This window comes from Humulus lupulus, chromosome 9 (assembly GCF_963169125.1).
Source record: "Humulus lupulus chromosome 9, drHumLupu1.1, whole genome shotgun sequence".
NCBI classification, from domain to species: Eukaryota; Viridiplantae; Streptophyta; class Magnoliopsida; order Rosales; family Cannabaceae; genus Humulus; species Humulus lupulus.
Genome location: NC_084801.1, coordinates 171,590,285 through 171,607,579, shown reverse-complemented (window position 1 = coordinate 171,607,579; position 17,295 = coordinate 171,590,285).

The window sequence follows — 17,295 nt, the reverse complement described above, 5'->3', positions numbered from 1 at the left end:
GAGCAGATTTGCGAACGTCGCTGCTCGTGCCAGAGACGCGGATGATAGCTCCAAGCTCATGGCCATGAGAACTGGAATCCTCGTCGGAGGAGATCTCTGGAAGGATATACAAAGGAAGGGAGTCAGCTCGGTTAACGAATTCCTTAACAGGGCCCAAGAGTGGATAAACTTGGAGGAAGCCGAAGCCTCAGCTGCGGGAACCAGCCAGGTCCCCGAACAGCCTGCTAGAGTGGGGACGGAGGTCGTGGCAGCGACCTAAAACGTCACACAGAACAACCAGCCCGGTGGAGGCAAAAGAAAGGGTAATGGTGAGGGCAGCCAGCACGGCCAAAAGAAGAATAAGTCTGTGGACAAAGTCAAGCCCGTCTTCGCGACTTATATGGAGCTCACCCAGTCTAGGGAGAATATCTTCCTAGCCAACTCTACTCGCCTCCCCTGGAAGAGGCCCGAGCCGTTGAAGCACCAAAAGGGGAAGAAAGACACCTCCAAGTTTTGCCGCTTTCACAACGATGTTGGCCATAACACCGACGATTGTAGGCATTTAAAGAATGAGATCGAGACTCTCATCCGAGCCGGCCCTTTGGCTCAGTATGCGCGAAACAAGGTTCCAGCCGCTCGACCTGCTCTAGAAGTACCGGCTAGTCAGCCCGGGTCTCGGATCGATCAGGTTGTCCCCCCTCCCTTGGATGGAGGGGAGATATCCACCATATCTGGAGGGCCGCATGTGGTTGGTACGAGCAGGGGTGCCCAGAATAGGTACGTGAACGAACTTAAGGCACACAATGGAGAAGAGTTCATTCCGGAGCAGCGCTTGCCAAAGCAGCAGTGATTGGAGAAGCAGCCGATCATTTTTACAGAAGATGATGCGGACCGTGTCCAGTTCCCGCACAATGACCCCCTGGTCGTGGCAGTTCAGCTCGCCAATCGGAGGGTTAGGAGGGTATTGATCGAAAATGGAAGTTCGGTGAACCTCCTATTCCAGTCCACCTTAGAAAAAATGGGTTTAACCGTCGCTGAGCTGAAGGCGACCTCCATGATGCTGTATGGTTTTTCGGGAGAAGGATCCGCAGCAATAGGGACGATCGAGCTGGTGATCACCCTGGGGGAAGGATCTCGGACAGTCTCCAAGCACCTCGAGTTCGTGGTCATTGATTGCTCTGCTGCGTACAACGCAATTTTAGGACGACCTACACTCATAGCTTTCGAGGCCGTTACGTCCATTCGCCACCTCGTGATGAAGTTCCCTACTTCGACGGGAATCTGCACTGTCCATGGCGATCAGCTCGCTGCAAGGGAATGCTATAGCATTTCCATGAAGGGAAAATCTAAACCCGGGCAGCTAGCAATGGCCATTCAAGGTGAAGAGGAATCTCAGGGACCCTCAGTGGATCCTGAGATTGAAAAACCTCAAAGCGCCAAGGGGGAAAACGACGTCTTAAGTGAGGATATTGACCCTCGAATAGGCGAGGACAGATCCGAGCTCCAAGCAATTGAGGAGCTCGAGGAGGTGAACATTGATCCACAAAATCTGTCACGTACGGTCAAGCTCGGGAAAAACCTCTATAGCCAGAGGAAGGCGGAGCTGACCAAGTTTCTGCGGGATAGCCTAGACGTGTTTGCTTGGTCCCATGAAGACATGGTGGGGATCAGCCCCAGCGTCATCATGCATACGCTTCATCTAGATAAAAGCGTTCCCGCCAAGTCCCAGAAGCAAAGGCGTTTAGGAACAGCTCGAGCTGAAGCCCTAGAGGAAGAGGTGGCCCGACTCAAAAAATGCGGCTTTATCCGTGAAGCCAAGTTTCCAATATGGGTTGCCAACCCCATACTGGTCCTGAAGCTTAACGGGAAATGGCGGACCTGCATCGACTTCTCCGACCTGAATAAAGCTTGCCCTAAGGATTGCTTTCCATTGCCCAGGATTAATCAGTTGGTAGATGCCACGGTAGGGCACGAGCTCATGTCCTTTATGGACGCGTACTCAGGCTATAATCAGATCGCGATGAATCCGGCGGACCAGGAACACACTAGCTTCATGACCCCGAAAAACATCTATTGTTACAAGGTCATGCCTTTTGGTCTGAAGAACGCCGGAGCTACCTACCAAAGGCTAGTAAATAGAATGTTCGCGGATCAGATCGGAAAAAACATGGAAGTGTACGTTGATGACATGCTAGTCAAGTCAAAGACTGTAGATAACCATGTTTCCGACCTGAAAGAATGTTTAAGATATTACGGGAATATGGTATGAGGCTTAATCCATAGAAATGCACTTTTGGGGTCGCGTCGGGGAAATTCCTGGGGTTCATAGTCAATACCCGAGGAATCGAGGAAAACCCCAACAAGATCAGATCACTGCTCGAGCTTCCTTCGCCCAGGTCGCGAAAAGAGGTCCAAGGTCTGACCGGAAGGGTAGCAGCCCTCAACCGGTTTATTTCCAAGTCCACCGATATGTGTTTGACCTTCTACAACCTGCTCCGAGGAAACAAGAAGTTTGAATGGACAGTAGAATGCGAAAGTGCATTCCTCGACCTGAAGGCACATCTTGCCGAGCCGCCCGTACTGTCCAAGCCCAAAGCAGGAGAGCCTCTTTTTCTCTACATGGCAGTCACCGAGGACGCGGCGAGTTCCGTTCTGGTTCGAGAAGAGGACCAAGTTCAGAAGCTAGTCTACTACATTAGCAAAAGACTTCTCGGAGCTGAGTCCCGATACCCGTTGATGGAGAAATTGGCGTTCTGCCTCATCACGGCCTCTCGAAAGCTCAGACCGTACTTCCAGTCCCACTCGATACACGTCATGACCGATCAGCCTTTAAGGCAGGTTTTGCACAAACCTGAAGCATCGGGACGTTTGCTAAAGTGGGCCATCGAACTCAGTCAATTCGAGATTATGTATACTCCGCGAACTGCCATAAAAAGTCAGGCCCTGGCCGATTTTGTGGCCAAATGCACGGGATTCCAGGAGGATCCCGCAGAAGACTCACCCCAGGTCACGTCGTCCCAGGTGTCGTGGAGGATCTTTGTGGATGGTTCATCCAACGAGAACGGCTCCGGAGCTGGAATCATCTTGATATCCCCCGAGGGACATAGATTGCACTCGGCACTGAGATTCGGGTTCAAGGCCTCCAACAATGAGGCTGAATACGAAGCTTTACTGGCTGGGCTAAGGATAGCCCGGGAATTGAAGGCGGGCTTCTCCAGTGCTTCAGTGACTCCCAGTTCGTGGTAAACCAGGTTCTGGGCGAATATTAAGCACGGGGACCCAAGATGGCCGCTTACCTGGCAAAGGTAAAGGCTGAGCTGTCCGCGTTTGAGCAAGGCTCGATCGAACAGATACCTTGAGAACAGAATGCTAATGCAGATGCTCTTGCCAAGCTCGCCACCTCTGGAGAGACGGAGACCTTGGAGTTGGTACCAATAGAATTCTTGGAAAAACCAAGTATAGAAGGAGACAGGACAGAGGTCGAGATGATCGATGCCAGGCCGACCTGGATAACCCCCATCCTTGAATATCTCGTTGAGGGCAAGCTGCCTGAAGGACGTAACGACGCACGGCTCGTCCTGTATCAAGCTCCGAGATATACGATAGTCGATGGTGTGTTGTACCGACGCGGGCACTCCCTACCTCTCCTTCGGTGCGTTCTTCCAGAAGAGGCAAAGGCCATCCTGCAGGAGGTGCACGAGGGTTTTTGCGGAGACCACGCTGGGGGGCAAAGCTTGGCCTTAAAGGTCCTTAGGCAGGGATATTATTGGCCAACTCTGTCCAAGGACTCGATCTCATACGTGAAGAAATGCGATAAGTGCCAGCGGTTCTCTACAGTTGCCCGAGCTCCTCCAGTCGAGCTGAAGATGATCTCGTCCCCATGGTCGTTCGCTGTTTGGGGAATCGATTTGGTGGGCGCCCTCCCTACTGGAAAAGGCGGGGTCCGTTACGCCGTGGTAGCCATCGACTATTTCACGAAGTGGGCTGAGGCAGAACCTCTGGCAACGATAATGTCCAAAAAGGTGCTTGACTTCGTGGTTAAAAGCATTATCTGTCGATTCGGTCTGCCCAAGAAGATTGTCTCCGATAATGGTACTCAGTTCGACAACGACCTGTTCACCGAATTCTGTGAAAGATACGGAATCGTCAAAAGTTATCCTCCGTGGCATATCCTCAGGCGAATGGCCAGGTCGAAGCTGTCAATAAGACTCTAAAGACGAGCCTCAAGAAGAGATTAGATGAGGCAAAGGGAGTCTGGCCAGAACAGCTCCCCCAGGTCCTCTGGGCATACCGGACCTCGCATCAGATTCCTACGGGTCATACTCCTTTTTCCCTAACCTTTGGGAGTGAGGCAGTCCTCCCCGTGGAAGTTAAAGTGCTTTCGCATAGGGTCCAGTCTTACGACCAGGACCGCAACCACGAGCTCCTGTGCAATTCCCTTGACCTGGTTGATGAAAGGCGAGAAGATTCGCAACTTCAGCTCGCCCATTATCAGCAGAAAATCACTCGCTACTTCAACACCAAAGTCAAAAAGCGCGCCTTTAGCGTTGGCGACTTGGTCCTAAGGAGAGTTTTCCTGGCCGGGAAAGATCCCAAAGATGGAGTCTTGGGACCAAACTGGGAAGGACCATACCAGGTCATCGAAATCATCAAGGAAGGAACTTATAAGTTAGCTCGGCTTGATGGAGGGGAAGTCCCGCGGACTTGGAACGCCGTCCATTTAAAGAAATATTATCAATGATTCACTTGTAAGGCCTGGAAGGCCATGTTTTGTGTATGAATGAGAACCAGCTTTTTGTACGTGTTTGCAAATGTAATCTAAAGTAACCACGAAAGACCCTTTCCCAGTTACTTGGGGGGGCATATGGTACCTGGATATAACCAGGTCTCCTTAATGACTTAGAAGTTGGTTCATATCAATTGATCGTTGTTTTTCTTAAAAAACGCGAGATATTGACAAGGATTAACGATAACTAAGTCCTATCCTGGTCATAACCAGGTCATAAAACTTAGAAGTTAATTTAAATCTATTGATCATTGTTCTTCCTAAAGAGCTCGAGATATGGATAAAAGTTAACACAGACTAAGTTTTCAAATTAAGTTCCTGGATATAACCAGGTCATAAAACTTAGAAGTTAATTTAAATCTATTGATCGTTGTTCTTCCTAAAGAGCTCGAGATATGGATAAAAGTTAACACGAACTAAGTTTTCAAATTAAGTTCCTGAATATAACCAGGTCATAAAACTTAGAAGTTAATTTAAATCTATTGATCGTTGTTCTTCCTAAAGAGCTCGAGATATGGATAAAAGTTAACATGGACTAAGTTTTCAAATTAAGTCCCTGGATATAACCAGGTCATAAAACTTAGAAGTTAATTTAAATCTATTGATCGTTGTTCTTCCTAAAGAGCTCGAGATATGGATAAAAGTTAACACGAACTAAGTTTTCAAATCAAGTTCCTGGTCATAACTGGGTCATAAAACTTAGAAGTTGATTTAAATCTATTTGATCGTTGTTCTTCCTAAAGAGCTCGAGATATGGATAACAGTTAACGCGAACTAAGTTTCTCAAAAAAAAAAAAAAATTGTAACCAAAGTGCGCAAAGACAAGAAGATCAATTAAAAACATAAAACCAAATTGTCTCGAGGTGGAAGCACCTCATGCAAAGGTTACACAAAAAATCATAAAAAATAGTGAAGGGCACAAGAGAGGAAAAGCCCTAAGCTCCGCCAGGTGGCCCCTTGGAGGTCGCCGTCTCGCCTTGCTCAGCTGCACCAGAGCCTTCCCCGGCCTCGGAGGGCGCTTCTTTGTCGAGGCGAGCCTGTAACTTCACCAGCAGGCGCTCCCAAAGACTCGCTGACAAAAAGGAGTAGTCAACATCCGGGTTGTAGGCCCAACAATGATAGAACAGGTCTTCCAAGGCCTTTTCCGAAGTTGCCTGCTCGGCCTCCAGGGCGGCCTTGGCCTCAACCTTCGCGGTATCTAGGTCTGTTTGCGAGGTGGCGAGGGAGGTCTCGAGCTCTTGGACCTTCGAGCGGGTCTTCTCCAACTTGGCCTTCGAGGTCGCCAAGGCATCCTTAGCCGCCTGAAGAGAGTTCTGGTGCTCGGTCCTCATATCCTCGAGCTGAGTTTTGGCCCTGACGATGCTCCGGTGAAGAGCAACGACGCCCTGCGAGAAATGAAAGATAAATTACCTTAGAGGAAAAATAGGGCAAAGTGTAATAGTAAAAGCCTTAAAAGAATAGGGTAGCTTACCGTTAGGGTCATGCTCATTGAAGAATCCATTACGCCAACTGAGCTCATTGTCTCAATGGCCCGGAGCTCCTTCTCGGTGAACTTGTATATATGGCTGATGGCGTAGTTCGCCGACTCATACACCGTTCCTCGAAAGGCCTCTGGGATCTTCTCCTGGTCTTGGGGATTGACTGGGATGTGGAACTCGGGGGGGACAATCGCCGAAGCCCTGGCCTCTGTTTCTGAGTCCCGGATGGTGATAGGAGCTCGCGGAGGAGGTGGGGGCATGTTGCTCCCACCAGCAGTAGGAGGATTAGTTCCCACGACCTGAGCGGGGGGGGGGGGGAGCTGCTCCTTCTCCTTTGCAGGAGATTTAGTGGGAGTACCAACAGGTTTCTTCAAGGTCCAGAGCTTCTTCATCTTTGGCCCAGAGGCCCCGGCGAACGCACCTCGCAGGCTCTCTTCGGGCTGAGACATCTCTTCTGCCAAAGCAAAAACATGGTTAGTACGAAATTTAGCAATCATATAGAAACCAAAAACAAAGGGGGAAAAAGAATAATTAAAGTACGTGCATGCTAGAGTAAGCCCTACCCCCCGAGCTAGAAGAAGAACCTATGGTTACGACCATCGGTTCCGAAGTTTTTGCGGGAGAGTCTAAGTCAATTATTTCCCGAGCTGGGGCAAGTTATGGATCCGACTCTGGTTCTGGGCTGGATTCTTCTACATATTGCCTAAGTCCCAGAGCCACGGCACCTCTCTTGAGGGATGGCCAGGACCTAAGGTTGGTCCCATACTCCTCGAATAGGATCAACCCAAAGGATGAGGTGCTATCTACGACTACGGTACCCCTAGGTCGGCTATCTTGGTAGTCCAGCACGAGCTGATCGACGCAGTGGAGCAGGGTTGTGTCCAGGTCCGGATCACTTCGGTGACGATGGACGAGCTGTCTGGGGTTGAATCTAGCTAGCGGGGGGTCGGAAATGGCCTTATCTAAGTTCCTAAACGTATAAAGGTTACCTTGGCCAGAGGGACCCGCGGCTGCCCCGGACTGGATCCTCTCTTCCTCTGTTATCTGGGCGACCTCCAGCGCCCGCTTCCTGTTCCTCACAAGTGGAGTCTCTTCCTCCTCGTCCTCGTCCATCGCGACCTCCTCCATGATGATGGGCATAGAGGTGCAAGCTGGGGGAGGCCCCCGAGGCCTCCTTAGGTTCAAAGTCTGATTTGGGAAAATTAGCTTACAAGCCACCATCGTCTCGTCCGTCACGAGCACCCGGTAGTCCTTCTCACTGGGGGGCAAGCCCGCCAGTGTCTCGTATTGACCCTCGAGGGTCGCAGATTTCTCTGTCCTCGCGAAGATAGCTGCAGGATTAATCCAAGTCAGAAAGGGACACAGGAATTGTACGAAACTAAACTTACGAGCTAAAGATAAAAAGCACTTACGAGGACGATTGAAGTAATGGAGCTCGCAGTTCCTGAACCTCGTCGACATAAAGAATTAGTCTTTAAAGTCATTGGGGTGGCTGGGCAGCTCGATGACCGCAGCCGTATTGGGGAATCGAGTTAGATAGTAAAACCCATCACCTCGACCCCGCTGATCCGGGCTGGCCTTGAGGCAGAAGAAATACAAACTATCCGCAGGAGTGGGGACCTCCCACTCGTGCTTCAAAAATAAGTATCTCAACCCCGCCAACAACCAATAAGAGTTGGGGGGGAGCTGGAAGGGGGCCAACTTCACATAATTCAGGAAGTCAGCGAAGTACTGGTCCAGTGGCAGGAAGGCCCCGCCTTAAAATGCTCGTCGCTCCAGGCCGCGAACGATTCGTCGAGCGGCGCGCAGCTCCGCTCGCCCTCTGCGGGAGGTCGCGCCACCACAGATGCCTTCCCCAATGCGATGTTGTGGGAGAGGAAGATTTTATTGATCTTCACCTGGTCGGTGATCTTTGAGACGATCCTCTCTGCCTCAAAGAACGCATCAGGAGCCACCTCGAGCTCCTGCTCCACTACCGGCCCAAAGCTGGGGATCGGAGAGTCCGGTATCACCGCCTTTCCTTTGTCCTGCTGAGATGCCGAGCTGCCAACTGTCTTCTTTGGAGCGTTCCTCTTCGGTGCCATCAGGTCGCCTAATGAACAAAAGAAAATGTTTCAGAAGAGGCGACCTAAGCATATGGAAGAACAAATTATTCTTTACACGAGCTGAGGTAAGCCCAACCCGTGGAGAGTGAGACCACGCGGTTCAACGAACACGCGCCTGTGCCCCCAACAGATCCCCGATTACTCGGAATTCGTGTGTCAGGAGGGTCAGATTAAAATTTTGCCTTGGAGGGAAAGTTCCAGTAGGCATGAAAGGCAAAACCGCCTATGAAGCGTATCACCTAAGCTACCCGGTTTTGCCCCCAAAATATGTCAAAATTCCTACCCAAAATTGTCCCCAGAAAAGGCATCCTACAAACCATACTCTTAAGTAATTTCCTACGGCAAAAATACCCTAACCTAAAAGGCTTTCACCCTTCATTCCCACAAAAACCAGTAAACCCATGCATGTGACTATAGTAAATATTTACCTAAGCTACAGTGAAAAATATTTTCAAAACACGCATGGTCAGGGAACTTACAGGATATCTGATTGGAAGGTGGATGAAGGTGTCGCCTAGGTGGGGGCTTCGCCGGAATACTGGTCCAAAGTTTTGGAGGAGTCCTCACGCTTGAGCTTCTTGGATGCTGAAAATGGCGGCCACAAAGAAGAGGGTTTTTTCTTCTGAGATGAAGAGAGAAGGAGAGAGTTTCTGAGAAATTTCGAGTAAAAGGGTGGCCCATGCATAGGGTGGCCACCCCTTTTATATATACGTGAAGGGTCACGTTAAAAGGGTTGTTGGATGGCCCTGATGTGGGATCCAAGGCCCTCCACTCGAAATATGAAACGACGGCTGGGCGTAGGCTAGGCCATTAAATGCGGTTCTCGGAAGACGTACCGTCGCCAACCATGATGTTCCACGTATCAAATGCCTGCGTAAAGAGTGGAAGGTGAAGAGTTCATGGGGAAGCCTAAAATCCCCTACTGTGGCCTTATCCGACGTCGTGTGCCACGAGCAGGGGCTTGGGGGGCAGATGTACGCCCTGATTTTCCCACAGGCTGATTAGCAAGCTGAGCTGCGGCCTAACCATGGTTATCTCGTGGACATCCCCCGCAACCGGAGCTGCGTCGTAAGGTCGCCACCTCCTTAGCTCGAGGTAATCTAAGGGTTCGCCTCTGGTAACTTAAAGACAGAGTCCGGGCTCTGACGACCGAAGGTCGGGTCAAGCATCCAGCCCGCAGTACGGGCTGGGGTTGAAGGCTGTGACCCTTTATAAAGTTAGCCACGCAAGGTAAACGTGCATACATCAGACATCACGTGTCTGATATATCCCTGACTTCTCGGACACGCAGCAGGAATGTGCGTATTCAGACATCCTCAACTAGGTTGGGCCGTGCGGCCCATTATCCCCTTACCTGTTGATTTGACCACACTTATGTGTCAAGTTTAGGAATTAATCATGAATGTCACAGATTTGACATGATAGGTAAGAAGGTCACGGGATGACCTTCTTACCAACTCCCAGGTGCCTTCTCCTATAAATATGGAGACCTTGGGAGTTAATAGGGGTTGGATTCTCTCTTGTAAGAAATACCCTAGAATTGTATCCCCTGGATATAGCAATAATATCGACTAGTGGAGTAGAAGGATTTTAACCTTCGAACCACTTAAAAAACGTGTCTCGAGTAGCCATTTCATTTTTCAAAGATCATATATCTGTGTCGGTTCAACTTTAGCACTAATCCCTTTCTCTTCTTTTCTTAATTTCCTGTTGGCGAAGAACCACGTCAACAAGTATATTATTTTCAATAATGCTTATCTAGTACCTTGTAATTTGAAATTGTACATATTTGATACCCTAGAAATTTGATCAATAAAATTTTCTCAATATGAGCAAACCATCTTCATTTATATGTAGTTAAGAAATTAAATTTGAATATAAAACTCATATAATTGATGACAGTTTGGTCATATTGAGAAAATTTTATTGATCAATTTTGAGTCTATGTACCAAATATGTACGATTTTAAATTATAGGATACTAGATGAACATTATTAAAAACATAAGATACCAAGTCTTTATTTTGATAAAACACAAGGTACCTAATGAGTATTTACCCTTTATAACGGCCTATACTAAATAATTTATAGATTTAAAAAAATATATATACTTTTATGGAAAGAATATAGTTTATCGAAATAATCATTTGGTACCCTATGTTTTATCAAAATACAAACTCGGTACCCTTTATTTTTGATAATTATCAATCGATACCCTTTGTTTGTAAATTTGACATAGTTTGACACCCTCTGCACATTTAAATTTTTAATATTCTCAAAATCAGAATACCTCTCATTTTAATACTTTATTTTATTTTAATTTTTTTATTATTTTTAAATGATTTAAATATATTTTCAGAATGCATAAAATAAAATAAATATTTAATTAAAACTTTAAAATAGTTTTAATAAACAAATTTATTTAATTTTTTTTTAATTAATTAAAAAAATGGAATTAAAAAATTAAAAAACTAATTAAAATATTATTAATTAACTTTAAATAAACCTAAATTTTAAATTTAGGTTTATTTAAAGTTAATTAATAATATTTTAATTATTTTTTAATAATTTAATTATATATATTTTTTAATTAATTAAATTTATTTTAAATTTGTTTATTGAAATTATTATAATATTTTAATTAAGCATTTAATTTATTTTATAATATTATTATAATATTTTAATTAAACATAATATTTAAATCATTTTAAAATAATAAAACAATTGAAAATCAAATAAATCATTGAGTGTAAGATTGGGAGGGTGGGGAACTAAGATGGTTAGGAAGAGATTGGGTGAAATATGAGTTTTTTTTATTAATAAAATTTAAAAAATAGGTTTATTTAAAGTTAATTAATAAAATTTCAATTAATTTTTTAATTTTGTTATTCCAATTTTTTAATTAAAATAATTTTGTTTATTAAAGTTATTTTAAAGTTTTAATTAAACATTTTTTTATTTTATGAATTTTGAAAAATATATTTAAATCATTTAAAAATAATAAAACAATTGAAAAATAAAATAAATCACTAAAATAAGGGGTAATTTTGGAATATTAAAAATTTAAAAGCATAGAGAGTACCAAACAATGCAGTTTTTGCAAATAGAGGTTATCAGTTGATAATTATCATAAACAAATGGTACTAAGTTTGTATTTTAATAAAACATAGATTACCAAATGAGTATTTATCCTATTAAAAATATAATAATGTAATTTTCGATATAATAAATTTAATTATATAATTTTGAAAATTGAATTTGTATATTTAAAAATAAGGAAACAAGGGAAACTCTACTTGAAATGCTTTGAATAGCCAAGACCGTTACACCGTGTATTTCAAATAGTGTTAGACTCGCTAACCGAGTCCTTTGGCCATACACATATAACTAAAAGTGATTAACAAATTATGGTTAAAATTTTTGGTCAAAAGGAATAATAATTTCATTAAAATGTTTAAAGTTCGTACATGAGATCCCAAAATAAACATTTAAAAATGTTATTTACAACTCAAAAAGTTACAACATGCCGGCCGGCTTAAGCGGCAAAATAGGGTTTAATCCTAGTTCCTCTGGGAAACCCCGACTGTGGTGGTCGTCAGTCGCATATATACACGTCTCCACCGAAGCTCTCCAACTCATGGTTGGTCCAACTTCCCTTTCCCCTTACCTGCACCACATAGCACCCATGAGCCAAGATTCAACAAGAAAACTTAATCATGCTCATAAGCAGTTAGCAACATATTACAGAATCATAATTAACATGCCTAGTAGTAATAACTTTACTCGTGCATGCACTCTACTCAAATAAGCGACTACAAGGTCACATCACCAGGGGCCTGTTTCCCTAAATAAATGACCATAGAGTCATACCAGGGCCCGTTTCCCTAGGATAAGTAACTATATAGTCACCTTGGGGCACATTTCCATATCCTCTGTATAACTAGCCTTAGGCTGGCCAAGCATACCTAGCGCTTTAATTTCCAAGCGACCATAGGGTTGGTCAAGCGTATACCATGCTCAGCGCGCTATTGCTGCCCTTGACTTATAAGTCAATCATTTCGATCAGCGCTCAACACACTATTGTTGTCCTTGACTTATAAGTCATGCATTTTTCAATCAGATAAACAAATAAGCATACATTAAATATCACAAGTATGCACAACACAGTTAACATGTTTAATAAAACAGTTCAAGCATAGTCATAACCATGTTCAACAACTGGGACAAGCCTTAATCACATATATCACGTATTGGGTGCAGTTTTCTTACCTCTGATCAAAGCACTAGATGGATAAAAATGACCCTCGAGCGCGATCCTGCCCTAAGCCCTAGCAGTAACCTAGTCACAACCATAAATAATATCCTCATTATGATTCAATCCCATAAATGAACTCTAGGATCAATCCTGTGCCTTCGGGGCCTCCACCTCCACCCAATGGGGTGGTGGAATCATCCCTTGAGCCCCCAAGTTCTTCCCAAGCTATAAAAATGAGGCTTGCTGAAATCGGCATAGGGCAGGGGTGCCCAACCAAGTCAAAGAGCCCCCCAGAAATTCCCTTGCATAGCGCAGAGTCACCCAACACAAGGGCAGGGGCGTCCAAGCAAAATAGAGAGCCCTCAAAGCCCTCCCCTGCTTGGCGCAAGGGCTCCCAAACCCAGGGCAGGGGCGCCACCTCGCAAAACCATAATTTCTGGGTTTCCACTTGCATTTTCTTCGAGCTCCACTCATCAAAACTCACCCCAAGTGCCAACCCCAACCAGAAATGAGTCCCAAAATCACAATAATACACCCCAAGCAACATTAAAACACCAAAGGTTCAACCAAAAACACTTTGAACCCCAAAGTCACTCTTTGAGTTCCAATAACTCAACTCCTATTCAAAATTTGAAATTTAAACCATAGAACACAAATTCCCAGCTGCAAACAGACTTCCCAAACCAATTCAAATAATTAAAAACCTCAAAACATCAAATTAAACTTCATAGACTTCAAGAATTCCAACAACCATACCCCACTTCAACATTCTTCAATAACACCATAACATTAGGAAAAACACAAGAAAAACTTCAGAAAATTAGAGGAGAATTCTTACCTCAGCTGTGTAATTCAAACCCTAAGCTGCTTGTAAAGACTAAAATTTCCTAATAAGGCTTAGGACCTTGATTAGGAGGGCAGGATGGCAAATCTTGGAATTATATGATTATGTGATATTTATGTGTATCATTATGTGATTATGTGAATAACATTATAATATGACTTAATATGCATGTTTAGGTGTATTAAATATGCATGTGGGCCCATTTCTATTTAATTGACCAATTTTCATATTTTGGCCATTTCAGGTATATTTGACATATTTGTGGTATGTGTGTGGTGTTGGGGTTTTATGCCCTAATTAAAACTCAAATTCTTTGTAATCTCATTTTATTATCAATAAAGGAATATAAATCATTTTTTGACTTGGTCAATCACTTTGCTCACATGTTTTATTTTCATGATTATTTGTTTAATATAAACTTCTATTAAATCCCGAGCATATAGCTAATCGTATTTATAGTGACGTAATCACAATGGAATATAAATATGATTATATGTTCAAAATAAGTTAGTCCTAAGATTAGTCAATGCACATGATTTACACTGACTTGCCAATCTAGGATATGATCTACTTACACATTACAGTGTTATGTTCTTTCCAGAACATTAGCAAAGTAGATAAGATCGGATGTATTTGTTACATTGGACAAGACTGATATTGACAATTGATAAGATAAGTAAACATACCGTTATTAACTATTCTAGTCATATCATACAGTTGACCATAGGTCAATTCAATCTCAATTCTGAGTGGTTAGTATTCTAACTGATTGTATTATTTGAGTTCTTTGACTTGTTCGTTACCAGCTTACCCTACGGACTAGCCCATACTTACATCTTGGGAACTCGGTAGTATAATTGAGTGGGAGCGTTAATCATAGATATGAACATCTATAGCTTTTGATGAAGAAGTGAAACGATGGTTTCCTTTTAGTTTGGTTCAAGGTGTTAAATGATAGAGATCTTATTTTAGTAATTAAATTAGTTTACTGAAATATCATTTACAAGGAACTAAGTGTTTTAAGGATAAAATACAATGAAGGGTAAAACAGTATTTTAGTCCCATCTCATTGTAGACCGTCTATAGAGGATTGAGTAACAATTATGGTTGTAACAATGTATAATTAATAGCGTATCGATATTTGTTATAGAGCGTTCTACGAATTCAACAGTGCAATCCAGAGTTTATAGTGGAGTCAAGAGGAATTAATAAGTTAGTAAATTTATTTGTTAGATTTATGATAACTTATTGGAGCTTGATTTCATAGACCCATGGTCCCCACTGTACCTTGGATAAAATCATCTAGATAGTCTCAATTAATTGATTTAATTATCAATTAGAATTATCAAAGTTGACCAGGTCAATTTTGGATAGTTTCACAGAGTTATGTATTTTTGAGAAGAAAAGATAAATTAGGGCAGATTTATTAATTAAGATAAATCGGTATCTAAATAAATAAATAATTTTAAATCAAGGTTCAAATTATAAATAATTAATTTTATAAAGGATTTAAATAATTATTTAATTAATAGAAAATAATACATGCCTTTATTTTAAGTCCAATGGGCTTATAATCAAATGGGAAATTTCACGGGCCTAAAGCCCATGATAATTTCGACCTAGGGCTTCAAATTGAATATTATTTTATTGACTTTTTAATTAAATTAAATGACCTAATCGAGTCTATAAAAGGATTGCTTAGAGAGAAGTCAGAAGTTTAGATTTCTGAGACAACAAACAAGTTTAATCACTGGTTTTCTGATAGTTTTAGATTCTCTCTAAACACAAGTCCTTTTCTAAGCCTCTTATTATTCTTTTCTCTTCTTCTCTCTGTATATATCTCATGTGTTGTGAATTGCCCACACTAGTCTAGGTGATTCTAAGGATACATTGGAAGGCTGTGAAGAAATTAGAAGAACGGTTCAGTTTCTTGATAATACTCTGCGACAGAAAGGATACAAGAGTTAGAGAAACTGAAGGAAGGACTCTTTCATTCCGCTGCGTATACTGTAAGTATCCTTATCTTTGTTTCTCTTTGAATTCAATTTTAGAAACATATTTTAGGTTATCTCATATTAATTTGTTTAATATTAGATCTACATGAAAATAAATAAAGATCCTGGATAAGTTTCCCAACATGTGGTGCTTCATTATTATTTGGTTATGCTAGGGTTACTCAACACGAGACGATCCTAGGAGGCAAGCCAGTGGAAAAGTCACAACGAGATCCATACTTGACTCAGAGTGAGTCAAGGGGTATTTAGCACATTACCGGGATATTGGGTAATGAGAATAAATATTTGATGATAAATTGGGAGTAAGTGAGACCGGGGGAAATTATGGCAATTTTGACTATTTTAACTCGGGGGCGTTTTTGGGACCCCGAGCATTGGGATTTTCTTGAGGTTACTTAAGCTTGAAGTAACCTGTCCAAAACATAAAAAGAACGTTCAGTATGTTCTCTCTCTCCTGTTCCATTTTTGACACTGTTAGCATTTTCAAAGGAAACTTGAGTTTTAGGACTTGGATTCAAGCGAGGATCGAGGCATAGTGATTCTAGGAAAGATTAGAAGCTTATTAGCCGGAGGATTTAGTGAGAAACGACATAGTCAGAGGTAATTTAAGCTTCGAATTCGTAAGTTTATTATATGTTCTTGGTGTTCTTGAGTTTTACAAACTCAAGACTTGGATTATGAGTTCCTATGGGGTTTTGGGTATTTGTTGTTGTTTTAATGTTGCTAAGCTATTGGGTGAACTGTTTGGGGGATTAAAATGTTGATTTAAGGGGCTAGGGACCCGTTAGGGTCAGATTTGGAGCTTTGAAGCTCGAAGAACACGAAGTTAGAAACCCAGAATAGGTTGGTAGCGCTACAACGCTGGGTTCTCTGTTTGGGGGAGGAAGTGCTGACTATAGCGATGTAGCGCCCAATAGGTAGTGCTGTAGCGCTACACAGTCTTCAAATTTTGGTTTTTTTGGTACTTTTTGGGGTTTTGACCCGAGGGCTCGGGGGATGATTTCATCACCCTGTTTGGTGGGATTAGAGGTCCTAAGAGCGCGAGATTGCTCCCAGGATTGGGTTTTGGAACTCGAACTCATTGAAACACCGTTTATGGTTGTGACTAGGTTATCGCTAGGGGCTTGGAAATAAGATCGTGCTAGAGGGTTGTTCATTGGTAACTTGTGCTTGGACCAAAGGTAAGAAGACTGCGCCCAGTATGTGATGCATGTGATGCATAAGATACATGTGATTAGGGCATGGTGTGAATGTTGAATATGAGATTGACCAGAGCTTGAGTCTCTGTAAATGTGCATGATCATAATTATGCTAGTGAATGTTGAGTAAGCATGCTGAATGTCCTGTATTTGGATATTTAACATATGATATATGCCTGGTTGCATTGCTTACTTGTGAGTGGAACTGACTCCATAGCCAGAATTGGCAATGGTGTTAGTATTGACTATGAAGCTGTGACTCATTAGTCAAGTTCGGCAGTAGTACTGAGCATTGGTCATATGGAATTGACCTATGAGTCAAGAGCAGGATAAGCGTAATAAACGCAGGGCTGAAAATATTAGATCTAATCGACATAAGCATTATCAACATAAGCATGAAATGCTTGACCGACCTTAAGTTCGATGAAAACAAAAGCACTTGTCTAGTCTAAAGGCTAGTGTAATGCCCCAAAATCCCTAATGAGGTTTAATGATCAAATTAGAAGGGCGGGAGGGCCATAATTGATTTATTATGTCATTAAATGATTATATGCATGATTATGTGAATTATATTATTATATGATGATAAATTCATGCATGTAGGTCCACTTTTCATTATAAGGGCATTTTGGTAA